Source organism: Nyctereutes procyonoides, unplaced genomic scaffold, assembly GCF_905146905.1.
Source record: "Nyctereutes procyonoides isolate TBG_1078 unplaced genomic scaffold, NYPRO_anot_genome, whole genome shotgun sequence".
Taxonomy (NCBI): Eukaryota; Metazoa; Chordata; class Mammalia; order Carnivora; family Canidae; genus Nyctereutes; species Nyctereutes procyonoides.
Window position 1 is genome coordinate 12,754,860 of NW_026575148.1, and position 27,141 is coordinate 12,782,000.

Here is a 27,141-nt window from a genome sequence, read left to right on the forward strand (position 1 = left end):
TACGTTGAAGGTGGAGTAGAGAGGAAGGATTGGGTATGAAAGAGGGAGTCGGAGGAGACCTTCAGAGTTTTTGGGCCTGAATAACCGACAAGATAGAGAATTTATAAAGCCAGTTATAAAACATTCTGTGATGTTTCCTGATTGTTTGCAATGACACATAAATTAGTTTACTTGGTTGGTTTTTTGGTAACCTCTGCAGTCATTTCTTAGTTTCCAAGGGTTATGAATATCGAAGAATTTCCTTTCAGTCACCTGTCACTCCTTGAGAGTTTTCTTTTTTATTCTAAATTCAAAATTTTCACCTTTCCCCATGTAAAGAATCTTCTCTTTCTTGAACCTTTTACCCATTGCTGTAGTGGACTATAGCTGCCTCTTCACCATTTTATTTACTTGGATGACTGGCTGCAATTATAAATCTATCAAGCCATGTACATTTCCTTGTGTGTGTGGGGAAAAAACCTTCAACATAGTAGTATAGCAAAGATTATAATGTATTTTGTTCTACTCCAAATTTAGTAATTTGGTCTAATAACTTCTTATATGGAGAATACATTTTCTTTCAAAAATAGCTATGATTTTTTGAGCAGGGAAAAGGAGTTGGGTGATGTGGCTTCTAGTTTTGTAAGAGTTTAAAGTTAAAAAAAAGGAAAAAAGCATCTAGTTGTTAAAAAGTCTCATTGTTTTATATTAGATTAATTAATTAATTAATTATTAATTAACTTTTATAGGTGGATGAGGTAGCATTTTATTGAGGATCAAGGTTCTGATAATTACAAAATGGGGTGATTTTAAGGTTATAATGGTAATGTGACCTATTTCTAAAAGTTTTTTTCTTTTAAAAACATTTTGAAAGTGTCTCTCTTAATATGCTCAGTTCTTAAATCATCCAAGTTATGAGAGTCTGATAATGAATTGATAATCTGAATTCCATAACAAATAGGAACATTGACTCGAGACAGGACTAATTTTTTTACCCATGCTATGAAAATGTGGTTCACAGTAACTATCTTGTCACTGCATGCTCTGAGGATAAAATTGAGAAATAAACTTATGAGAAGGTAGGTATCATAAGGACAATTTGGACAAGAAAAAATAAACTGGGTTGGCAAGAGCTGGGCATTTTGTTTATGATTGTATAAACCTTTTTGATTTTTTTTAAAGATTTATTTATTTACTTACTTATGATAGACACACACAGAGAGAGAAAGAGAGAGGCAGAGACCCTGGCAGAGGGAGAAGCAGGCTCCATGCAGGGAGCCCGATGCGAGACTTGATCCCGGGACTCCAGGATCGCGCCCTGGGCCAAAAGCAGGTGCCAAACCGCTGAGCCCCCAGGGATCCCCAACTTTTTTGATTATTTAATGTAAAGAGAAATCATTCTTTAGTTGAGACTAATTCAGTAAATAATTTTGAAGGAACCGAATTCTTCGATTAATTATAAAAATAAAGCAAACTCTACAGAGTCCCACTAAGAGCAGCCATTTTTGTCCTATTTCAGCATGATTAGGTCTTCAACCTTCTTTCCACCCTGTCTCCTCTGCAAAATACCCCTCTCCCTCCATCTCCTTTTCCTCTTCTCTTCCCCCTCACTGCTGAACTGCTACCCACTTCTTCACTTCCCATTTATTTTGAAACCTGCTTCAAACCTAAAACTATGCTATAAAAGGTTACCAATAACTTTAAAATGGCTAAATGTAATATGCCCCTTTTAGATCTTATTCCAAATAACCTCTTGGCAGTATTTGATCCTGTAGATGACTTCCCAAGAGATAAGCAGGCGTAAGGAGACCCTATGCACTGTCAAGGGTCCCTGCCTTTCTGCATGCTGTCCCCCATCTGGTATGTGCTTCGCCCACCTTTGCTTTGTCTCAGTGAAAGCCCACTTATCCCTCCGAAAGTCTCCTTGAATCCCAGCAAAGTTAATCCTTCCCTCCTCCACCAGGCCTGCACTTTAGTCACATGTCTTATTACATGTGTTTCTTGTCTTGCATTCAGTTACTTATGGGGTTGGCCACTTAGCTAGACGCTGAGATCCTTTAGGGCAGGGACCATCTTTTATTCTTTTATTCATCTTTACTCCAACTCAACATAATAATAGGCACTTGATAAATGCTTATTGGATGAATGAAATTATTTTGTTATTATGCACGTTTAGAGTTTAGAAAGCCTTTTACTGTCAGTATTTGCATCTGCTCAGTATTTCTTCTCAAACTTCAAACTGTAACTGAAACCCTGAGATCACTGTGAATCTCTGAACTTCCTCTGTAATCCTTGATGTCGAATATTCAGTGCTCCTGAAAGGGTGTCAGGGAAGACTGAGTTGGGAGAGTATAAAACGAAAAGACAAAGGAGAGCTCTTTCCTTTTACTCCCTCCCTGAACATCTCCTGCTTCCTTGCACACCCCAGTCCTAGAGATCCCCTGAAAGCCTCCAGGGTGGGAGTATAGACCAGATAACGTCGGTACTCCCACACTCCCTGTCCACACCGTGATGAAATGAGGTGGGTCCCAGGATAAATTCACCTCTGAGAATAATAGAACCAACCAACCAACCTAATATCATCAGGGAGGAACTGAACACTTGCCACTTGCCAGAAAAGTTTTGAAAGCCTAGGTGTTTCTTTTAATGACATGAATTTTTTATAATAATATAAGGGTATATTAATGAGTATAATATATATATATGCTACGTAATTACAAAAATACAATAATAGAAATTTGTATATGTATACATTTTCCCATTTGATTGGATTTTACTCTTTGGTGTCTAAATAGTTGAATAGTATTTTACTTTTCAAGGACCTCTTTGTGTTTTTGTATAGGATTCTCTCATCCACATTAGAATTGCCTTAGAGGAAGAGTGAAATAGAGCTGCTGTGAAATAGAAATATTTTTGAGAGGATATTCCTACTGTCACTAGATTCTGTTCTTAATTGACATTGACAGTGCTCTTTTTTTTTTTTTTTGGCTACTACTGTATATGGCAATTTCTACTTTGGTTTTTGAAAGAAAGTACGTGTTATGTCTCTTGTACTCCATGAAAATGTGCAGCTCTGGCAGTTACACTGGATGGTTTTGCTGTAGTAATTAAAACACAGATGGAGCTCATTTCTTTCCCAAGTGTTTGATTGGCAGCTACTCTGTGATCAACGCTTCCCTCAGCTGAACATGTCGGCACCATCTGCCTTCAGTCAGCGTGGAGAGGGTGGTCGCAGCAAAATTTCCTGATCATCACATGAGCCTGCTCAAATTGAATGTATTCCTATTGCTGAAGCCATCAAATGATTTATATAAAATTACATGTAGCATATAAGGGTTTTCATGACAGTGGGTCTGCAGCTTGTTGGAATATTCATTAATTGATATATATATTTTTTAATTCCACCACTTCCTTTCTCCTATTACAATATTTAGAGCATAGCATAAAGTAGTCCCCACATCTTTAAAAGTTAAAGTTCCTAAACAAATTGAGCTGATGGGGCATTTTGTTTTTAACAAGGTTATTAGAGATGGTTTTAAATCAGGGTCTTGTGTTTTGAACCCTTAGCGCCAGCACTAGTTACGAATAAAGAAAAACCTCCAGTATGCTGTCTCCTAAACCCAACACTAAAATAGTTTAGAAGAATATGCTAATTTTAAAAAATTTGTATATTTATAACTGTTAGAAATAGATTATGATGAATGGTACTTATTTACATATCAGGGTAAGAAATGGATAGAAATTTATGCTCATCTGATTTTGATGCAGATAAATGAATGGGGTTGATTATTATGTAGAAAAACACACATTTTAGATACTGGAAGCCCTGAAACAAGGACATATTTAAAAAGAATAATAAGATAGTTATTTCATATTCCTGGAAATGTATTTTGAAATCAGTGATACTTGTGCAAACATATAGTCTAGATTTGTAAAGAATACACATGTATTATGCATAATGACATGAATTGTATATATAGTTAAATAAGGAGAACTGATTGGAGTTTCCCCTTCCCAGTCTCAATGGACAAATAGTTATGATTGCCAAATGAAAAACATGCTTTACAGTATTTGGGGGGAAAGCAATGAATGAGACTATTGCTCACAGAATGTTAGAACAAAGAATGAAGAAATTGGGTTGAAAGACATTCTGAAGAACCCGAAATCCTTGCTTATGATTCCTGTAGAAACCCACTTATGGTACAGGGCAAGACTGGCTTTTGGCACTTTGGCAAGACTTTGAAGATTAAATTCGTAAAGCTAATCACTTCCCAGTTGGAGTGAAAAATTCTGATGAGTTCTGGAAGAGAACCAACAGAAAAGAAGGAAAATAATTATGAATGTTTAGAAATTTATCATCTTCTATTACCAGACATTTTTGAAGATAAGTCGTTGAATTAGTTTCTCATTTTGTTTAAATATATAATCACCTCTATTCAAGCTTGGTGTTGTTTAAGCCAAGGAGTAGGGGTGGGAAGGACGAGAAAAGTGTTAATTTTAGTTACTTAAGATGCATTTTAGTTTCTGTCGCAAACATTTATCCCCAGGAGCCTACATTCTCGATGGGAATAATTTGCATACAACAGAGCAGATTAGGATAAGTACCATAAGCAAAGTGCCATAGAAATGCAGAGAACGGAGTTCCCAAATTGATAGGGCACCTGGACATACATACACTCCTTTGCTGAAGCTCTCCTTCTCTTCCTTAAGTTGTCTTCTTTTCCAACCTATTTCTCCTTTCTGTGTCAGTTTTATTCGGTGTCAGTATTGTCTATATTATTTGCATTTACAAATACCCATTTTATGATTATATACCTAGCGTGGATCTCCAGGGAACTTTGGCAGATGTCAGTTAGCTAATAACAACCCAACACTTATTGAGGATTTCCTGTGTGCCAGACAGTTTCCTGAATACATTCATAGTTCATTCTCACAGCAGCCTTGTGAGGAAAGTTCTGTCTTTATTACTTTATTTTGCAAATGAAGAAACCAATAATCCAGCTAATCTAGTAGAACAATGGGGATTACTCTGGGCAGACAGGTGCCGGATTGCTGTTCCCTTGTGCCGTCTAAACCCACCTAGCTCCTGGAACTGTCTTGAGTGTGGAGAGTCTATATCCCCGCCAACCTCATCCTCTCCAGATGAAACCCAAGGAAGGGGCAGCAGAGGGAGACTGAGAAGATCGTGTCACAATGAGAAGTTAAACTAAAAAGAGGGAAGAGGAGCTGCAAAGGGGATTTTTTAAAAGATTTTATTTATTTATTCATGAGAGACACAGAAAGAGGCAGAGACACAGGCAGAGGGAGAAGCAGGCCCAACGCAGAACTCGATCCCAGGACTCCAGGATCCAAAGGCAGATGCTCAACCACTGAGCCACTCAGGTACTCCTGAGAAGGGGATTTCATCAGGAGAGGCTGGGCGGAGAGCAGACTTCTCTGGACATGCATCCACGCTGGCACATAGCCACCTTGGCTGGGAACAAACTTCCTTTCACACTTGTCCACTTAGCTTCCTCCTCATCCCAGCACATGCCCCTCCACCCAGGGCCAGTCCAGAGACTGATAGACAACTGAGAGACAAGGTGAGGAAAAGTTCTTCTTAGTGGAAGAGAAGTAACATTTCATTAATTTTTTTTTTTTTCTCCAGTTGAAAGGGATCTCCGAGCACCTGGACAAGGTGTTGAATGGGATGTGGAAAAGTGAATCTTTTGCTTCAAATATGATAGAAACTATACTGGTCTGAGAGAACGTGAGTTCCCTTGTCTTAGTTCCAGGATTCACACTAACTTTCCCTTGTTCTTTGTTTCCTTGTGGGCAATTTAAGGAACTTGGGCCAGTAGTTCTAGAATCCCTACGAGCTCTAAGAAAAGTTTGTGATGATAAGGAGCTTCCAGTGTGAGCAGGCATGAGGAGTGTCTGTAAAAAGTTAAATACAGGGAAAACTTAAATATAGGGAAAGAAATAGAAACCATTGGTTGCCTATGGTGGTGTGGAGATTGGTTGGAGTGGAAGTTGCCTACTGACATGGTGTACAAATCCTTAAAGTTCATTAAATTTGTATATTTAGGGTGCACATATCATTCAAGCACACAGCAAATATAAAAGAGTTAAAAAATATAATTTTTTTAAGGTACCTCAAATCAGTGTAGAGTTTCCATATAACAAACTCTGTAAGTGTGGTCTAAACATTTTTAGAGAGGTGCTATATATCAGGAAGGTGGAGGATGAAAATGTGATAAAGGTACAGGATAAATGTATAAAGGATAAATGTGGCAGATTGAAGGTAGCCTCATAATAAACCCTGCATTTTTGCATATGATAAAATACTATTTTGCTTCCTATAACTATTTTCATTTCATTTTTTAAGACTTTTTTTTGACTTTGTATTATTTTTAAATAGCCTCTCTATCCAGTGTGGGCCTTGAACTGACAATCCTCAGATCAAGAGTTGCATGCTCTGCGGACTGAACCAGCCAAGCATCCCAGCCATTTAATTTCTTAAGATAGTTTTGAGACTTTGGGATATTTTCTTTTTCCTTGTCTTTTTTAAGTTGCATCACATTTTCCTTTATTCTTTCTTTAAAAAATTAGCTCTACTATTTCTTCAAATTTGCCTCCTTAGGTTGTTTTTTTTTTTTTTTTTTTTTTTTTTTAATCTATTACATGTGAGGCTTACCTGTTTGGGCAGTTCCTTGCACATAGTTAACACCCCATAAATATTAGTTACACAGAACTGTTGAGTTTATATCCTTATATATTTGTGTCTTAGGATGCTATGTGATTTTGCGTTTAACCAATTAAATATTTCCCTACATTTTCACCCTTTTTCTATAGAGATGATGTGATCTCTGTTGGACTGTACCTTTAAAATTTTTCCTTTGTTCTTATTTAAAATTTTTAGCAGAAAATTTCTTTTAATCTTTGGTCACAATCCTAAACTATTATTCCACCATCTTCTTTCACCTAACTTACCCATATGTGCAAACAGCAAATTGAGCAACACTGATTGAAATTTTTTGTTGTTGTTATGTCCAGTCTGAAAGTTAAAAAAGTGGTTGGTGATGTACAATCTGCTGTGAGATGACACAGGGATTAAAAGATAATATAATTAAAACTACATTCTACTAAAATGTCTTGCATTTAAGCAAGTTGAGGAGCTTGAAGGAGGAGTACATGAAAGAAGTTAGATTAATGCTTAGCTTAAAAGATAAAAGTATTAAGCATGGAAAAAGCATAAGATAAGTGAAGGCCACAGCTCCTGCCCCGCTCCTGATGCTCCTTAGTCTCTATACTATCCCAGTGCCATTATCTGAGTTAGCCAACCTAGATTTTTGCTGGTTGGAATTCATTCTGATTTACTCCTGGTTATTTTTGGTCTTTTGTTTTTCTTCCTCAGTCCCCTAAGTGCTTAAAGTCCATGCCAATGTTAATTGTTTCCAAACTCCAAAAGACAAAACTGACCCTAGAAGGTGCCCTGGCTCCCAGGAGAGTCTAACTCAAACTGTCCAGCAGGCTTCCTTTGAACTCATTTCACTATCTAAAGATTTCCAGTCTAAGAGTTTTGATAGAGCAAGAATAGGTAGTTGACCACAGTAGTGTCTAAAGTCATGGGGATGAAAGAAGTAGGATTAGAAAACTTTATGAAGAAAATAAACATGTGTCTAAGGGACCCTGTAAAAATTTCAAAAGCTCCATTCTTTGTAGTTCAGCGGGAGGCCAGATTAGATTCTAAGCCCCAAGGTGAATGAATCCCCAAGTGGGCATTAACACCAGGGTCTCTCTGCAGTGAACAGAAGCCCAGAATCACTTCCAATTTTTTTAGGCTCATCGATTAAAATCTGAATGCCAAAACCAGGTTACAAAAGCTGTAGTGTATCGTCAATATTTGCATTTAATTTGTTAAGCTTCTCTTAACACAGTCACAAAATACAGTGGATTGTATGTATAATATAATTTAAGGGCACCATTAGTAGTTTGAATTTACTGTTTTTCTGTTTTTGAATTTACTGAATTTATTGTTTGGTTAGCCAAATTGCTGTTTTCCCATTGCTATCCTTGTGTACTTTCTGACTAATGAATACTTAAACTTTTCCAAATGGATGTTATAGAGAATATTTCCACAGAATTGTACGATATGGAGAATAAAAAAATTCTCAAAAGTTATCTCTTTGAAATAGAAAACTTTGGTGGAGAAGAGAATCAATGACAAGTGTAGAATTACAGAGGAGATAGAGAGGATATAAGGAAAAAGCATTAGCTACTTTAGAATTAGATCTCTCAAACTTATGTTGTCAAATCAGAGAGTTGTAGGAATATGGGAGGTTGTTACAGATCAGAATAAAATCATGATGTATATTTAGCAGCATTGAATTGAAACAGTCACAAGTTGCTACAAAATCTTACCTGACTTTAGGGATGAGAGTTACAGGAAAATTAAAAAATATATTTTAAAAAATGTAAGTAGTGGGGCTCCTGGGTGGCTCAGTCATTTGGGCATCTGACTCTTGATTTTGGTTCAGGTCATGCTCTTAGGGTTATGAGATTGAGCCCTGCCTTTGGACTTCAAGCTGGATGTGGAGCCTGCTTAAGATTCTCTCTCTCTGTCTCTAAAATATGCATATATATGTGTGTATATATATATATATATATATATATATATATGTAGAAATTAATGGTATATCAATGCCCTAATTTTAAAATCAAGGCCTAAAATATTTGTTTTCTCTTTAGAACATTTCATTTTAGGTATATGACCGTCACTTAGAATCTTCATGTGGGAAATAATTAGACAGGAAAGACTGAACAACTGGTTGATTGATTCTTTCTTACATCTGTGACTTGTTTCCTGGAAGGAGCATTGGAGCAGATGTCAAACTACAATCTTAGAGAACAATTAAAACCAAGTAGTCTTAGAGCATATGGATCCTTTCTTTTTCTATGGGCTTTTTTTTTTTTTTTTTCTAAGAGTGGCCATGAAGAAAGAAACTGAATGATCCAGAATCAAGCTTTAAACTCCAATGACCCTGAGTTTAAATTTACCATAAATCTTTATATTCCATGCTTGTAGGTTAGTTTTTTAATAGACCTATTCTCACATACACTTTATAGAGCAGAGTCTAAATTCGGGGTAATCCAGTTACTGAAAGGGAACTAACTATATATCCAATAGACCCTGACCATGAACAAGATAGCAGTTCCGCCCCCTTCTCTGTTTAGAAGAAAAATACATAAACTTTCATTACTTAGTTTTTTCTTTGTGTTTTCCTAGTCTATTAGGCATTAATTTAACTTAACACTTTATCTTATTGTGGTTAGGAGCATTGGAAATGGGAACATTTAAGATGACATTTGGTTTATTAAAACCTTACAAAACTAGCAGATGGTTTAGAAAAGCAGCATTAAAAATGCTACTTGATCCTTAATTCAAGACCATACTTGATGCTGCATCTGGAAGAAGCACGATGCCAAGAAAAATGCTATTGAGTTAAAGACTATGTTATTCATAAATATTTAGGAAAATAAGAGACAAGTGTTCATGAGCATAGCTTGTGAAACCAAATAGATATTCCATTGGAGAAGGGTTCTGCAAACATTTCCAAATATGTAGTATTTATTCTTACACCATTTTAATAGACCTATGGAGAATAGAACTTTATAATGAATCCAGGCAAAACTTTCTAGCTACAGTGCTTTATCTTATTCATTTTCTGCCCAAATGAAAGTTATCATTTGTTATAGTCACTAGGATGAATAGTCGCTGTGTGTTTAAACTCCCTCACACCAAATATAGAATCCTCCAAGTTTTAGTCTTTAAATATTTTTCCAACACTTATGATATTAAAAAGCTGAGTGTAATTAATTGGTGCCATATATAACTGTGATAGCTGGCATCTGGATACTTTTCCTGTTATTAAGTTTACCGTTTTGCTGTAACCACTGTATCGGTGAAGTCGGAATGCTTCCTGCTTAATACCTGCTAAATGTTTTCTCTTCCACAATGGAAAGGAAGCTTTAGAATTGTTAAATACAGTTTTATGGGAGTAGAAATAAATGCTTAAAATTTTATGAGCCCTTTTGACCTTTATTCTTTTATTAAGAAATATAAACTTTATGGAATAAGGGCTTTTTATAAACAAACAGTTTTGTGTTCTAGTCCATGTAGTTAGCATATTGTTGCTGATCTAAAAACCTATGTCTGGATGGCAAGTTAGACTTCTTCAGACTGTGTCAGATGCTGAAATGGTCAGGAATAAGAAATTACCCACTACCGATACGGGTACCTATTTGACAGAAGGCTCCGTGGGCTTTCTAAGGCTCAAGAAGCTCAACAGCTGGAGAGCAAATGCTTTTTCTTCTTGATCAATGATGCTCTTTGGGAGCCCTCAGGCTCCCGACTGGTAACATGTCAGCCTCTTGTGCAAGTTAACAGAAAATGTAAGGATCTAATTTAAGCCATCCTCAAATATGTGAATTAAATGGCTAATAATTTTATTTTAAACATCAAACCTTCCCGTATAGGACTTCTGAGAAGAAACCTCAGATAATGGATCTCCCTAGATACAAGTGGTTTTTAGATTCTATAATGCTGTTATCTTTTGTTCAACATTGCAAAATTTAGATCTAAGTCTTGGGTAAGGAATTAAATATTACCTAAATCAAATATATCCTTAATAGTTTAAGAGAACAGAATCAGAAGAGAATCAATGGCATGTTTAATAGGAACCTGGCCATTTACTGTTTGCTTTTGTAGGAGATCAAATATCTAATGCCAGATTTTAACAGCAGCATGATATGCTGGAAAGACCATCTAATGTGGTGCCAGGAGACCCATTTAATGTAGCCCAGAATTCAAGTTCCAAGAGTATAGGCTGTATTGAACTTGACCAAGTCATGGAACTTCTTTGAGTCTCAATTTCACACCACAGGATATAAGGGTAAATATGGGAATAAACCACTTTCTAGGGTTAGAGTCTTATGAGAGATGAGATTGAGAAAATGATTTATGGAAAGCAAAGCCTGGATTTAAATTCTCACTTTAGTGCTTTCTGGAATTGTAGTTTTGGATAAATTACTTAACCCAATAAAACCATGTTTTTCATGATTTAAAATAAAGAAAAAAATCCAATATTTGCAAACTATTACAAAGTAGGAAGCTTCAGAAATGTTACTTGCTGTTATAACTTACTATTTTTGCTAAGTGTCTACAAATCTATTGTCATCTGGAGATTTAAAATAATGTCATAAAATTTTATTTTAAGATGTTTGAAGTCTATTCTAGTAGGTCCTTATTTTCACTTGAAGATTTGTTACTGCTCACACTTCCTTGTAAATTAGAGTAATTTTTAAACTAAGAATTTATGTAGAATGAGCAGCTTTCTTCCTGAAGACATAATGTCCCCTCTGTATGTAATTTTTTTAGCTCTCTGATGCAGGAGACTTTAAAAGAGGAATGGATGTCCAGGATTTTTTTCATCATTTCCAGTGTGCCATAATTAATTACAATTTAAATCGTTTTGTTGGTGTATTTGGCATAAAATAAGGGAAGCTTTTTTGACTCTATAGATATAAGGTCAATTTTTAAAAAGAAATTCTGCAATGAGAAAACATTTAAAGCCACTGTGAGCTCTTGGTGTCCTTTGCAGAGAACATGTTTGAGAGGCACCAGTGATTGCCTGCCTCTTACAATCCATTTAGAGAGTCAACCTCAAACCTTTCCTTAGGTAATGGGATTAGTACTCTGTTGGGACTGCAATCCTTACAGATACAAATTTGTTTCTAAATGTCCTAGCTAGTAATCCTATGCTCTTTAACAGGTTTTATAATGTAATTGACACTCTTGGAATGGAAAACATAGATGGCAGACTTCTTTCTACTGGATCAGGAAATTCAGAGGCTTTAACAGAAAGTACTCTGTTTGGAGGAAGTTAAAATTAGTTGCTCCTGGTCTTTGTTCTTCAATGATAGTGTCATTGAAGGAATGTGATGAGTAAGCTGAATTTAGAATACAGTGATCCATAGATGCTTTTATAAGCTGTTCAACCATACATGAAGAAATTTCCTTTTAATGTCCTTAATTTTTATTATTTCAAGATAAAAATATATTAAGAAATATTTTCAGTTTAAGCATAGCGCTTGATACTTTAAAAACCTTCTGAGCCAGTTAGTTTTAATATAAAAGGAATAAAAGTCGGGCAACCCCATGGCTTAGCATTGCCTTCAGCCCAGGGTGTGATCCTGGAGACCCGGGATCGAGTCCCACACCGGGCTCCCTGCATGGAGCCTGCTTCTCCCTCTGCCTGTGTTTCTTCCTCTCTCTCTCCTTCTGTGTCTCTCATGAATAAATAAATAAAATCTTAAAAAAAAAAAAAAGGAATAAAAGTCAAGAAGTGTTGGGTTCTTCTCTTCCTTATCCTCTTTCGGCAAGCCATCTTTTACTTCCCCAGAAGGATAATACAGGTATATTGAGACATTATGATCCTTGGAAAATAAAACAAGATAAAATCTTAGTAAACTTGCTGTATAACATATTCCTGATCAAATTCTAATGTTTTTATTCCCTTTTACTGTTAATTATATCATAACATAAATAATGACTGAACATTGTAAACAAATATTATTACTTTGAGAAAATGCCTAAAAATCAAAATATACCAAGTCTGTTTTGTGAAGCATATTTTTTAATAGCTAGGATTCCAGTGAACTATAAAATTTGAATTACAATCTTTTGAAGATCACTTGAGTTTAATATAAATACTAGCCTTGTACTACATTGAGAAATTTAGATTAGACAGCAAATATTATTGTATAGCAAACTTTGACCTGATAGTTGTTGTAATATTTTTCTTTTGAAATTGTGCTCATTTTATTTCAAAAATATTCTATTCATTTCCCTTTCATCTTCAATATATGGTGTTGACTATAGCTTTACCTTGTCCTGATGGCTTCTGATCATAACCTTGTATATGAGTTGTGACTGTGCTGGAGAAACCCTGGGGTACACCGTAGGGAATAAGGACTTTGGCATCAGAGTCCTGATTTACTACTCGCTCTCTGACTGCCTGGTTTAAGTTCCTTGACCATTCTGAGCCTCAATCTTCTCATCTGTAAGGTGGGGCTGGTAATACAGATCTAGGGTAGTGGTAAGGGTTTCATGAGATGGAATTGCATCTAACAGTGTGTGGCATGGAGAAGGCATTTCCTAGTTTAGTAAGTTTAGTTCCTAGGTCATAGTAGCCAGAGATGGAAATGCAGATGATTGGGTTTGGGTTTGAGATGGAAATGCAGATAATTGGGTTTGGTCAGCTTCATGCGTACATGCTGACTGCAGCCGCGGCCTTGATATTCATCATTGGTTATTTCTTTGTTTGCTTTTTATTAAAAAGAAGAAGACAAAGAAGAATGAAACTATGTAATCTCCAAGGTAGTATAATATGGCTGTCAGCATCGGCTGAAAATATGTATGACTTAAATCAACTACATTTGCAGATAAGAAATTCCTACCTCATAGGGTTATTTTATTTTATTTTTATTTATTTTATTTTATTTTTTTTTATTTATTTATGATAGTCACACAGAGAGAGAGAGAGAGAGAGAGAGAGAGAGGGAGAGAGAGAGAGGCAGAGTCACAGGCAGAGGGAGAAGCAGGCTCCATGCACCGGGAGCCCGACGTGGGACTCGATCCCGGGTCTCCAGGATCGCGCCCTGGGCCAAAGGCAGGCGCCAAACTGCTGCGCCACCCAGGGATCCCTCATAGGGTTATTTTAAAGACTCAAAGATATATAGCAATTCAAAGAGCTTTAGCACATGCTAAGTGCTCAGTAGAAGTAAGCTATTACTAATATAAAGATGTGACTCCTGTGATGGAGGTTAGGAACTCTGAATTTTGGCTGAAAATCATATGTGTAAAGCATTTTCTGTGTATCTCAATATAAGCTAATCTTTATTTCATTTTTTTAAGGCTAAGCTTTTAATGGTTATAATTAACAATTAAAGTTGCTAAATTTTGGGAATATATTTGAGTATATATTTATTCAAACAAACAATCCCTTTTGGGTTTTTTTATATATAGTCTTTAAAAGAGTCAAAAATTAGCAGACAGGTGTTTTTTTTGTTGTTGTTGTTGTTGTTTTTGTTTTTGTTTTTAGAAAATCATACCCTGGGAGAAATAATTCTAAATATATCTTATATCTTATCCAAATGTATGCAGATTGTGTGTGTATATTCCCTTTAGAAATCTCAGAATCTAGAAAGAATTTACTTGGTCCCTCTTTCTGGGTCCTGGCCTTATATCATGTCAGTAGTCCACTGGTCTAGCAACGTATATAGAGTTCTTTCAATCTGGTGGTAAATATTTGCATGTAACCCAGGCTTATGTCCAGTTGGCATACACTCGTCTTCTACTAATTAAAAATACTGTACATAGCAAATTAAGCATTTTTGCTTTGAAAAAAATGGAGGGCCTAAAGCAGTCTCACAGATTTTAGAGGAATGATGCTCATCAGTTGTGAGACTTCTGACTCTGCTGTTTTTTGATAATCTGAGTGTCGGGGTCACAAGGGAACTCAGAAGCCAACTATCTCAATTTATAGTTTAGAATATGAAGCTCAGGGTAGTTAAGGTACTGGCCTAGGGATGGGTCAGTTTTAACTTCTGTGTCAACTCTGGTCATTTGGGGTTGTGGCTGTTTGGAGGCCATAGATTTGACATTCTTCAGTTAGATCAAGATCACACAGATAGTTTGTGGCAGAGCTGGAACTAGAACCTAGTTCTTTCGGTTTCTAATCTCATTTTCATTTCTCCTGGTCATTTTATTGTAAAACTCATGGAAACCTTTATATTGAATATGTCTTTATAACCTTCTAATCCATTATGTAGGCATGAAAAGTTAAGATTCTGACATTTTTATTATATGCAAAGGAAGTGAACATTACCTTGTTAAAAATATCATGCTTATTATTCAATTTTGAAACTGCAGACAAGATGTGTGAAAGAGAAATGTAGCTTCATATGCATATTTTTTAAGTGTGACCCTTTGTTACTGCGCCGTTTTACAAAGTATGCCATCAGCCTTTTTTAAGGACACATTTCAACATGGATTACATTTTTAGAGAATTAGCTTGAATTATTTTTAGCTAATGGCCAAAACATGTATTTATCTGTATGTGTGAAGTAGAAAATACATTATCAATAGCTAAAAGTGATTGTGATATTATGAATAATGTGATTATATTTCATACAGTTTTTTCCTCTCTTTTTTTTAAAGCTTATATTTATTTATTCATGAGAGACACACAGAGAGAGAGGCAGAGACACAGGCAGAGGGAGAAGCAGGTTCCATGTGGGGAGCCTGACGTGGGACTCGATCCCAGGACCCTGGGATCACGACCTGAGCTGAAAGCAGACACTCAACCACTGAACCACCCATGCGTCCCTATTTCATACAGTTTTTGAGACCAGTGGATGTAGTGTGTGTTTTTCCCTGGGTAGCAATGTTAGCACACAGTAAATATCTAACAATATGGTAACTCTTCCCCCATGTAGTCTTCACTCTAACTGGAAAAAATCAATTGCTATGCTAATATGGTACAGTTTGTAAGTTATGTTAAGATGCTAAGTGAAATTCGGGCATTTTGATATAACTATCATTTTTTATAGGAACTAATCTGTCTCTCTTTCTCTCTCTCTTTCTTCTTCTTATACACACACTACCCTTCCTTCCAGTCATCCACCTTTCCTGTGGCGTGCGCTGTGTTTTCCTCTTTCTGCCTTAGTAGCCAGTGGGCTTAAAGTTCTACATTACCTTGAAACCCAGGCTTTAAAGATGGTCTCAGGGCTGTTCCCTTTACTTCTTTTGTCCAGTAGTTCTTTATAACCTGAAAGGTTGATAAATGTCTGAATTGAACCATGATTACAACTTGCCAAACTTCTCTCTGTCTTGATAATTGAGTCCTCCTTTACCTACCTAGCAATGTACTGATTATTTGGGGATATACAGTAATTTCTTTTAACAAGAATATTGAGGGATCCCTGGGTGGCTCAGCAGTTTAGCACCTGCCTTCAGTTCAGGTCGTGATCCTGGAGACCCGGGATCGAGTCCCACATCGGGCTCCCTGCATGGAGCTTGCTTCTCCCTCTGCCTATGTCTCTGCCTCTCTCTCTCTCTGTCTCTCTCTGTCTTTCATGAATAAATAAAATCTTAAAAAAGCAAAACAAAACAAGAATACTGAAATATTATCAGAGCTAACATCGTTTTAAGGCAGGCCTGACACTGACCCATGCCCATAGCTAGGGCAGGGCCAAACTAGTCTAGTATAGTTTCAGGGGCTTGCATGTCCTCTCCCTCCCAAATATTATCCTCCTTTTCTTTTATTCTTACAGCCTGCTCTTTATTCTATAATTAGACTTACAGCTTCTTTGCAAGAACAGTTTGGAGGGATAAGTTGTGGGGAACTCATTCACAGGAAAGTGCACAAACCACAGAACTGCCTACATAACCACCTCCAGGCCAGTGGGAGGCAGAGCTAAGTCAAAAGGAGCACAAGCTTTGAGTCAGAGAGCCCTGGAATTAAGTCTTTTCTTTCTTTTGAGACATTTTGTCGCCTTGCACAACTTAACATTTGTCACCTCACTCAGACCACTGTTTCTTCACAGTGTAAACTGAAGATGATAATGTTCCATCGACTGTAGATGAATAAATGGGAGGCTGAGGTCCCTACAGGCCCATGTTGTGGGGATTGTATCTTTGCCTGGAGTCCTTTGTGTTGACTTCTAGGAGTTGAGGAAATGTAGGGGCCCTGTTGCTTGCTTACTGCTGTGCTACTTGTTATGTAGATGATTTTTTTTTGCTTGTTTTTCTTTGATGATGTCATAACTGGATCCATCCTCATTACCCTGAGTATTCATTAATCGAGGATTTCTGCCCTCACGCCTCTCTCATGTAGAAACAAGATGGACACGCAAGAAATTGTTAAAGTACCAACCTTGTTATAAAAGGTCACCCGTGCTACAGATGTTGGGGAGGGTAAGAACACACTGTGGGGAATCCAACACCATAGGAACAACAGCTCCACTTTTCTGGTGGTGTGGCCATTTAAGTAAATGGCATAAAAGTATGTTTGATGCCAGGACACAGGAAGGTTAGTCCTGTAAAAATCAGTTCTTGTCAAATCTTGTTTGCAGGATTTGGTTTCATAGAAGAAATGAGCATTTCTTGTAAGAGTATCTAATTTGCAGCTTGGCTTCTTCACATTCCAGTGAGTGGAGGCAAGAGTTAATGGGGTGAAGGTTACTGGGTTCCCACACCTGTCCCTAGGGGCTCACATTTTCTGAGAACACATCCTACATTAAAGTTATGATTATCCAAGAAGCCATTATAGAGTAATGGCTGAAATAGAAGCTTTGTTATGTGTTCGTTTTTTAATTCTGTATTGACTGTTTAATTAGGGAAAATGTTTTATGTGTATGTTGGAACTCTCATGAGTTTAAGGCCAATTAATTTGTTTTGGATGATTTTTAAAAATCTCACTTTTGTCCCTCATTCTTGTATAGGTTTTCCCCCTGCTTTTTGGGTGTCATCCTTTCACAAGGGCCATGCTAATCTTCTCTGTATCATTCCAATTTTGGTATATGTGCTGCCAAAGTGAGCAGCCCTTCTTTTTGGAACATTTCCCTTGAACCTTAGTTCCTAAGAGTTTGTTATAATACTGTAATGGTTTACAGGTAGCTGAAGCATGTCTATCTGTGAAAGTCATGTATCTGTTACAAATATTTGCTGATGTCTTGCTATGTGCCAGGCACTATGCTAGATATTGGGGGTACAGTAGTGAAAGCGTACAAAAATCTCCGCTCTTATAGAGCTTACAGTCAGAAATTAAAGTGATAAGAAAAATAGGTCATATTGTAATGAGATGGAATACTTTGGAGTAGTAAAGGATGGTGGGTCATCCCAGGAGCATGGGAAGGTTGCAATTCTAAATATCAAGGTCAACGAAGATCTCACGGAGAAGGTGGCAATTGAGCAAAGACCTGGACTGAGCAAGGGAGGAAACCCCATGGATACACATGTGGTGTGAGAGTATTCTAGGCAGGGGAAAGAGCAAGTGGGAGGACGCCTGTGTAAAGAATAGCAAGGCCAGTGTGCCTGGGTGACATGGAGCAGGGGAAAGGGTGCAGGGAGGAGGGACCCATGAGGAGGGGTGAGGATTAGAGAGGCTGGATTTTTAAGGCCTGGCATGCCAGGATGGTGACTCTCACTTTTATTCCGACCCAAATGAAGGGGTGTTAAGCAGCAAGATACGAGCTGCTTTCCTAAAGGCTCCCTATGATTGCTGTGCATTGAGAACAGATTATAAGGTGGCGGGGGCAAAAGCAGGGTGCTGAGTTAGGAGGCAGTTGCAGTGCCCCAGGCATGAGAAGATGGTAGCTAACTACTTACTGTGCGCTTAGTGCTGCCTGTAGTGTATACAGAGCCCTCCCTGTGCAAAGGGACCACTTCTGTATATTTTTCAGCCTCTGCATTTTTCCCCTTGTAGCTCAGATCTTACGTGAAAGGGAAAGAGGAATCAGTGACATCCATCATACTGTTTGAGTCATGACTTGATCATATGAATCCTGTGTATGTGTGTGCAGCATTTTTATAGTTTCCAAAGCATTCTTGTATGTCTATTTTGCCACACATAGCCCTCACTATAGCCTATTTTGAAAGGGTAGCAGTCCCCAGGTTTATAGGCCATGGCTAGAGGCATCCAGCTGGTTCCTTCTCTTTTCAGGAGGGTGCATATTGGCTTCTGTGAATATGTATAAGCTAAGCAATAACCAATAACCATCTATTCATGGAAGATGGGGTTTGGGTACACTTAAAGAAATTTACTCAGCTGCCGGCTCATTAAAGAGTATATCTATCATTGGTGGTGGCTGGGTTGACAGGCTGAAAAACCTTCCTTGTTATTGGAATCGGGTCTGTAAATCGTTCAGACGAGATTCTTCATCAAACAAGAACACACACCATTTTCTCCTTTTAAATCCAGCATTTCTTTTGGCAGGATTCACATATCTAACGATGAAGTAGAAAAAAGTGTACTAAAACTGGGGGAAACCCCCAATCCCCCCCCAAAAAAAAACCCAGGAAGAATTATAATACCCAAAGATACTTAATTTTTGCTAAGCAGTGTTACTAGGTACAGTGTTGCCTTGTGTATGTCAAAATATTTCAGGCAGAGATGGTTTTCATATATGGAATTTAAATAACAAGGCTCGTGACATTTTACTTTTAACCTGCAAGATACACCGAATACAATTAAAATATTCAAGTTAATGTCAAAGAAAACAACAAGTAACTTCTCTCTGTGATTTAATTTGAATTTCAAAGACATTTTCAGCATTTCAGACAAAGGACGAGGGAATTGTAGAAATTGCTCTACGTTATAGTAGTTGAGAAAGCAGAGTGTGTATGTTGTGTGATGTAACAGCTTTTGCCAGATTTGAATGAAAAAAACCTCTGAATGGGAAAATATACCTTTGTAGTCAAAGGGAATAATATATCACTTGAATTGTGTTCCTGAATTGCCATTTGTCTAGGAAATTGAATTTTTGAATATAACAGCAGTAAAATGCAAAGAAGGCAGATTAATATAGTGATGACTGAAAAAACTTAAGTGCTCAGGGAAGGAATTTGAACTTACGGTTCACACAATAGTGCTCTATTTCTTTCTTACAAATATGATTATTGAAAAGATTAATATTTTATGTTGGAAAAGGTACTTACTTGAATACGCTCTCAATTATAATACTCCCCATTAAAGATGTGTTTTTTTTTTTTTTTTTTTTTTACTTTACACTTGAAATAGCAGTATGTGTAAAATGCAGTTGACGTTCTGGCTTCTGATCTGACAAGCTTTTGCAGTACATGATAGGTATAGCCTTTTCAAAATGTTCTTTTTGAACATTCTGCTGGGTAATGGTTTCCCAGTTCGCCTAGGGATCGGTGCCCTGGGTACCGTCTGAGACAGTGGCTCATTGTTCCCTGATCCTGTTCTTTTCTGTGTGGACCACTCTTCACATTCCTTCTTCCTCCCTCCTCTTTACTTCTCTTTTCTCACTGACTTAATGCCTCTGTTCAACTATATTATCAAGTGCCTACGATATGCTATGCCAGGCATTCATTATTACAGGGCCTGGAAATACAGCTCCTTGTGCTCTTGAAACTTACCTTCTTGTGAAAAAGGTGAACAAGAAACAACTGGAACAAATGAAAGCATTCAGTCTGAATAAGCCCAACTAGCAAGTAGTGAGAGAGCGGTGGGTGCACCACTAAGGTAGGAGGTGAAGGCCACTCACTTCATGAGGAAAGAGCTGAGCCTTCCTTCTTGTGCCTTTTCCCCTTGACCCTCTCCCTGATCCTTGGGAGCCTGGCTGCACTCACAACTTTCATGTACCCAGAGGTGAAGCCAATGCCACGTTATTCCTCTTCCACCCACTCAGAGATCTTCCAGATACAGATGGGCTGTCGTTCCCTAACATGCTTTCACTTATTTCCTATTAAGAATTCACTCAGGATTACGTATATCAGAAGGCTTTCCTGATCCTTCCATCACGCCCTTGCTTCATCCTCTGCAGACCACACATGCTGGATTTGCTATGATTATAGACCTTCTCACATTGCCTTGTAAGGTTTGTCTTCCATCCCTTACTATGCCACCCCCGACTGCTCCAGTGAAAGCCAGGTCAGCATGATTCTGTTTATCTTTGTTTTTCCAGAGGCTAACACAGTGTCTGGAGAAAATAAGTTTCAATGACTTACTTTGGATTTTTTTTAACCAAATTAATGAATTGTTTAATCTTACAGTACTTGCTCTTACAGTAATTTCAAGCCTCTAATGTACTTCTCTTCTAAGACATGACTGATTAAATGAAAGCATAAAAGGTAACATAGTAGGGGATTCATTTAAGAAACTAAATGCATTCTTGTCAGTTAAATAACATGTGAAAGGTACATTAATAACTTGTTTCCTCTGTTTTACTATTTATATATTTCACAGCCGAAGAGAGCAGGATTCTGAACCACATTTAGAATTAATCAGAAGAAACCTAACAGGCATACAGAAAAACAACGTAATTATATATGTGGTTTTATATATGCACTGGAAAGTGAAATTAGATAAGTCATTTGAAGAGCTGTATGATTCATGATAATGCAATCCATTATGTGGCTCACCTTAAATTATACAGTATCACTGAAAAAACATGCCTGGCTCTAAAATATTTTATATGGGTGGTGTCATCATACATTTGAAGGAATAAGTATAGATATTTAGAAGTTTTCATGGGAAGATTTTTAAACATTTTTAAAAGTTTACATTTTCAATAGTGACATGTTTTTATTTGCCCACTTCTAAGATGAAAAGAAAATGATTTTATCAAGTTCATTCTTAAGGTTTTAAAACTGTTTGCCATCTTTTCCAATAGTTTAAAAAAATAAATAAATGAGTATCATCCAGTTTAGTGGTCATCGACTTTAAACGTCATGGCATTTTTGTATTTCAGTGCAGCCTTCTTAAGTCTACGTGTGTTTTTACCCTCTTTAGTCATAGCAGTTTTAAAGAATGGTCATTAGGTTCCTTGGACATAAATTATTGCCCCCAAAAGGGAAAGAATATAAACAACACAAATACTGAAGTCTATTTTTTGTTGTTGTTGTTAAAATAGGTACGTTTCAAGATCCTTTTATGTTTTTCTTCTGAAATGTCTATTAGTAGATGGTAAAATGATAAATTCAGCTGAATATAAAGGAGAGAAGGGAAAAAGAAATGCAACTCTGAGTTAATAATTTCTTTTTTTAAAAATAATTTCTTAACTTCTGTTTTCTTCCTATGTGGCAGAGAAACTTAGGTAAACTCATTAAGTTTTAGTTGAATGGTAATTCTTATTATTTATAAGAGAAGCGTAGCATCATTGTAATTATACTGTCAAAGTGGATGTTTGCTTTTGTTTTAATTTATTGTGACTTCAGAAGGAAGAGTTGTTTCATCACGAGTTTCTATGATCAGCACATAAAAAATAACAAGAAAATAGTGAGCAGAGGCCAGAGTTGCAGCTTCTGCTTCATTTGATAACCTGTTACGATAACATATATGTTGTGAATATTCTTAATTCTTGGTTGAAAATATTGATTAAGATGGAAGGGTTTCTGTTTTTTTTTTTTTTTTTTTTTTAACCTTTAAACATTCCCTAATATAGAGAGCCGGCAGCGATGGATGGACTAATATGTATTAAATACAGAATCAGAGGTCTGGAATAATCTTTGAAATATCACCTCCTACTCCCTGAATCTCAGAAGTAGTACGCCAAAGGATTTGACCTCCTAAAGGTCTTTGAAGAAAATTTCATTACTTTTTTTTATTGTGATATAGATCATACATACAGATGCATACGTAAAGCTTAAACAATGTAAAGAACAGCCATAAATTCCTATAGGACCACCACCCACGTCAAGAAATAGAACATTACCCTTGCCCCAGAAGTACTCTCTATGTGAAGTTGCATCTACTTTTCTATCAAAACTGGCTCCAATTTTCAAAGTTGTGTTCAGAGATTACATGTAGAATCACTGGGTTTGGTTTTCCCCCCTCCCCAAGTGTCAGGAATTCATTACCGGAAAGAGTTAAACTCCACAGAGACCCTGTCTAGACCAGAAGTATTTCTATTTCCGGTACTTTAAAAATGCATCTAGTGCTGAAAAGTGTATCATGTAGGTAATTGTGCCGGGTGATGTTTGTCAAATTAGCTGTGGAGAGCATCCTTTTCTCTGTCTTTGAAATGCAGAGGCTTAAGATGAAGAAACGCTATTAGAGGTTTGGGTGGATGGAGTTGGGAAGAGACTCTTGGATTGACACCAATTAATTCCATCTTTCCTGATGCTGTAACGAATCCAGTGGTACTATAACCAGTTGAAATAGCGGGGTAGAAAGTGGCTACCAGAAGGCAATTTTCAGTTAAGACGTCAGACAAATGATTTCACAGTAATCAGGTATTTCAGAAGAAAAAAAAATTGTACTGCCATTCTTGACTAGACACTAGATCTTTAAATACACACCTCAATGCTCTGCCCATAAAAATGTTGCTTTTCTTCATTTTGATAGGTGCAACATTATGTCCAAACTTATTTCTTATGGGACTTTCTTATGTTGGGCCATTTGTTTGGTTTTGTCTTACCGTATTTTGGATTATTGATCAGTGAGCAGACACTTTATTACTGTTAAAAGAAGTCATAAATACCATTGAAATGGTGTTGGTGTTGAGCAGATGGGTGCTGATTTCTGCAGTTTTTTGTTTTTGTTTTTGAATATTTTCCCCTGGGATAGCTGTTGGCAAAGTGTAACAACCTGCCATTAGATTACTGGAACAGAAAGAAAAAAAGGAAGGAAAAGTAAATTAACCATACAGAAGTCTACATATATTTTTTTTCTAAAAAGAGAAAAGCACCCAACACTTTTAAATATATTTATTATAATTAAAGGGTGTAAAAACACTTGTCAGATTTAATATTACATCTCTCCAACTTTGTTTCTTTATTTTAATTTTCCCTTACCCTCCTGTTTATTTCTGTGCCCTGTAGCAGATCCACTTAATAATCATTGCTGCCAGCGCAGACCTGCCATCAGCCAGAGATGTGACAACTCACAAAGAGAGATGTTTGGCATTCTAGGACACAGAGGACATTAAATTTGGTGTGAGACAGAACAGGTCTTCTTTATTTTGACCTATAAAACATAGATGCTATTGTAAAAAATATCACTACACAAAATATCTTCAGCCAGTAGTTCTGGATGATATCAATCTTCATGATTTGCCCTGTGTTTTATTACTGTATTTTTTTTTTGCCTCCTCCTCTTTATATTTTGAAAGGAAAAACAAAGGGATTCACTATACTATATATCAATTTTGAAGCAACTTGTCTGGCTTCAGAGGCGTCTCTGAATGGAGCGTTCCATTTTTTTGTTGTTGTTAGAGTATATTCTGTAACATGTTTAAGGATCAGAGGTTTTATTATCACTAGCTGGGGCAAAGAGCAAGAACTAATCAATATTCTTCCGTAGATCTGTCTCTGGGTTTCTTACCACCCTATATGTTTCCTGTTTTTCCTTTACTTCTGCTTGAGAGCTTTTCTAGTTAAAGTCTCTCACATCTCACACACAATCCATTAGGGTTTTCCACTTTCTCTACCTTTAAAATATACTCAGAATCTACTAACCACTTGTTACCTCAACTGCTACCACCTTGAACTGAATACTGAGATTAGACAGAAAAAGATAAAATTATATAAAAATACTATATAAATAATAACATAATAATTTATAATAATATAAATGTATAATGATTTCATAAATTAATACAATGAATCTATAATAATTGCATTTTTAATAATATAATATATAAGAAGAATATACTTTCCTTGCTTTATACTTTTGCTGCCCTATTCTCCCCCCAGTCCAATCTCAATAAAAGAGCCAAAATGATTAGTTCGAAATGTTAAGTCCAATCTTGTCATTCTCCTCAGACTGCAGTGACTCTGTTTGGCTACAAGCCATAGTCCTTATAGAGACCCATAGAGCTCTACTCATCCACTCATCTGAGCTCCTCCCCTGACTTGATTCAAGCACTTTTGCCTCCTCGTGGGTGCTTACCTCCATCTCTTTCATCTGCGTGGACACATCTACAGACAGCTACTGTGCTTACTCTTGTCCACCTATGAGTCTGGTCAAGTGTCACCTTTATAGTCTCACAACTTATTGCACACCTTACCCAAGCATTCTCACTCTCTATTATTCTGCTTTACTTTTCTTTTTCTGTTATGAACATCATTTCATAAAATGTAAAATTATTAATTTACTATATGTTTATTATCCATTTTTCTGCTAGAGTGTGAGCTGCATGAGGGCTGAGATCTTCATCTTGTCAGTGGTGTATTTTAAGTACTTAGAAATTATGTATTGAATAAATGAGTAAGTATCTATAAGATAAATGATTGGTATACCCCCTGCTGGTTCTTATCATGTTTCTTCCTTCCAGAATCTCACAGCTACGCTTATCTGTAATTGGACAAATGGGTGGCATTGTAGTGAGCTCTCTTAGATGCAATATCCCAAACCAAATATTAGAACCAAAATTGTAAAAGGCAAGTAACGTGATTATTTTTAAGTGACCTAACATCCTTATTTTTGTCTCTCTCAAATCTACAAACCTTCATTTTCTCTTCTGGTTCCAAAAAATTGTGAAGGAAAAGGAGAAATTTTCAATATAGATTTAAATCCTTCTTTATAGCTATGTGACTCTAAGTACGACAGTTCTCCATTAATTTCTAGATGGCCCTCTGCCTGTGTCTCTGCCTCTTTCTCTTTCTCTTTCTCTTTCTCTTTCTCTTTCTCTTTCTCTTTCTCTTTCTCTTTCTCTTTCTCTTTCTCTCTCTCTCTCTCTCTCTCTCTCTCTCTCTCTCTCTCTCTCCCTCTGTGTGTCTTAAATAAAACATCTTTAAAAAAAAACAACAACAACAACAAGAGTCAGGGCAGCCCAGGTGGCTTAGCGGTTTAGCGCCGCCTTTGGCTCAGGGCCTGTGTCTCTGCCTCTGACTCTCTCTCTCTCTCCCCCTGTGTCTCTCATGAATAAATAAATAAAACATCTTTATAGATGGGAGTGAGGAATGAGAACCTTGGAATAAGTGCAGAATAGGATCAGATAAGAAAATAGATCATTGTCTAATTCTCTTAGTCTATTTAGGCTGTTAAAACAAAATATCATAGACTGGGTGGCTTATAAACAACAGAAAATTATTACTCTCAGTTCTGCGGGCTGGGAAGTCTAACATCAAGACACCAGCAGTTTTAGTGTCTGGTAAGAACCTGCTTCCTGATCCATGGCCATCTTCACATTGCATCCTTACATGGAAGGGACAAAGGAGCTCTCCAGGGTCTCTTATAAAGACACCATGTCCTCTTCATCTACCACCGCCACCTAATCATCTATCAAAGGTCCCACTTCCTAGTGTCCTCATATTGAGGGTTAGGATTTCAAACATCTGAATTTTGAGAAGGGACACAAACTTTCTGTCTAGAGTCCCTTTCTATTGCCAGATTTAGAATAAAGCTATATGAAGATTAAAGAAGGAAAGTTTTTTGGAGGAATTTTGGCATTAAAATCCACAAAAACATGAAAAAAATTCATTTCTGGCAATATATATATTTTTTAAAAAGCAACCACTGTACATATCATGGCCTAGTTGTAAAGAATCATTATTTAGGTTGGTATATTAAAATAGTCTGGGAGAGCTCACAGGATAACATTTGAAGACAATATGGGTTCTGAATGAAAGGGTAAAGATCCCATATAAATTAATGAAAAATATAGATCCACAGAAAATGTAGTGGAAGTATCAGTTGGGTGCTAGAACAAAAGGTGGATTAAAAATTTTACCAAGCTTTGGCTGAAAAATTTTACCAAATACTAATCAATGAAAAGAGGAATCCTTTAGTTCAGGTTTACCCCACAAACAGATCACAGTGTCATATACTAAAAAGCTGGAAGGGACAGCCAGTACATTTGATTAGAGAATCAAGGTCCCAAACATTTGAGATGGGTTGGAGCAAAACAAATACAGTTTAATACAGTTGTTGAGGACTTCTCTCTTTAGTCCAAAAAAAAAAAAAAAAAAAAGAGGCAACTGCATAATCAAAGGATGGTAAAGCTATATAGTATACAGGGATCATTAGAATTCTAGTAGCTACCAGAAAAAAAGTCTGATGTGAAGATGTACTATTTTAATGAACACTCAGGGTACATACAGGGACATTTCCTAGGATTTTTCACTTTCAGAAACCACGTGTTAAGAGGGATTTGGATAAATGGGAACTCTTTCCAAGAATGTTGGTCAGAGTGGTAAATGAAGGAAGAGGGATGAGCTACCTGGGAAGTATACCGCCTAGGCACTGACAATGTATTTCATTTAATCCCCCTTAACTCTCTAAGTGAACTCATATCAACTATACAGAAAATTTATATTGCTCTTTTTTACTAAATAGAAATTATCAATGAAACTTTCAAGACACAGTCTTGGGAAAATATTTTGACATAACTAGCTCAAGAAGAAATAAAAAACTTGAGAAGGTCTCTAAC

General features: G+C 36.7%; 1 protein-coding gene and 1 non-coding gene across 16 annotated transcripts in view; one reads left to right on the forward strand and one right to left on the reverse strand.

Annotated features, from left to right (window-relative positions):
- The window catches only part of PAM (peptidylglycine alpha-amidating monooxygenase), a 273,946-nt gene that overhangs the window by 67,270 nt on the left and 179,535 nt on the right, over window positions 1-27,141 (forward strand). The window lies entirely within an intron of this gene.
- On the reverse strand, window positions 17,519-17,625 carry LOC129501710 (U6 spliceosomal RNA). The gene has a single exon (XR_008662799.1). It is a non-coding gene; the product is annotated as a U6 spliceosomal RNA (small nuclear RNA).